Here is a 1,208-nt window from a genome sequence, read left to right on the forward strand (position 1 = left end):
CTTAAACCAGCAAAGGACCAGTTTAAACCAGCATCCCAGCTTCAAAACATACCTAAGCAGCATATGCTGTTTTTTTCAACAGGGAGTTCAACAAGTCCGTCGGTGAGTTACATAAAAGCAGTTTGTAAAGGTTAGGAGTCATTAAACAGATAATTGTAATTTTTAGTAAAAATGTGTTATTGTTTACTGTCATTTAAAAAAACGTGTATGTCTATTAGATCAGGAGTTTTCACACTGATATGCCAAAAGAACTGAGTGGGGAAAAAAGGCTTTACAAAATAGGGGATCCGTGTTCACTGAAGTTATTATATGTATATATATCTAATTAAACGATCTTTTGGGGTTTTCTAGCATTTAGCAGGACGTGTGGATCACTGCTGCCATCTACTGGTCATTTCTGTCAATTAGGTCTAAAAACCAAATTACAAAAGAAACATAGTTTTAATTACGTTTACTTTTTACTTTTAATTACAAGTGTTTAATCTTATATTATATTATATATTATAATGATGTTGTGGCTGGTTGCCATAGCAAAATATAGGCTACCATACATTATACCTTCACAAGTGAAATGGAAATATGCTGCCCTTGGCTCTAACTGTAAATGCAAAAAGCCTTCAAATGTCTTAATTTCCCTGTGCCTGTAACAAGCTGCTGAGTGGCTCGTGGAGATCATCTGTAGTTCAGTGACTGTTCCTGGAGTTACTGACAGAACAGGTTTACTGCCATTTATAAAATATTGTAGTTGATCAGCGCCACCGTGTGGCCACGACGTGTAAGGTCCCCAATGAAGCTGAGAAGAGTTATAAGCGTCTTCTCATCGTTTAGATCGGTTGTCATTACAGCAGACTTTAAAAACACAGTTTGAAAAATGTGGGGCAGTTTCAAAGATCCAAAATAAATGAAATACACCAAATAAAAAAACAAACAAACTGTTCATAGATATTTCGTTTTAAATACAATTTAAATTTAATTAGTAATTAAAATAAATGAAACACAATAAATTAAATGTAAAAATAAATGTAAAAAATGAAATATACCAAATAAATAAAAACGTAATTTTTCATGAATGTTTTGTTTTAAATACAATTTAAATGTAATTAATAATTAAAATAAACGTAATATAATAATTTATGCATTTAATTAATAATTACATATTATAATATAATTTAAAAGTATATATATATATATATATATATATATATATA

The sequence above is a fragment of the Sinocyclocheilus anshuiensis genome, unplaced genomic scaffold (genome assembly GCF_001515605.1).
Source record: "Sinocyclocheilus anshuiensis isolate Anshui unplaced genomic scaffold, SAMN03320099.WGS_v1.1 scaffold2020, whole genome shotgun sequence".
In the NCBI taxonomy this organism is placed as follows: domain Eukaryota; kingdom Metazoa; phylum Chordata; class Actinopteri; order Cypriniformes; family Cyprinidae; genus Sinocyclocheilus; species Sinocyclocheilus anshuiensis.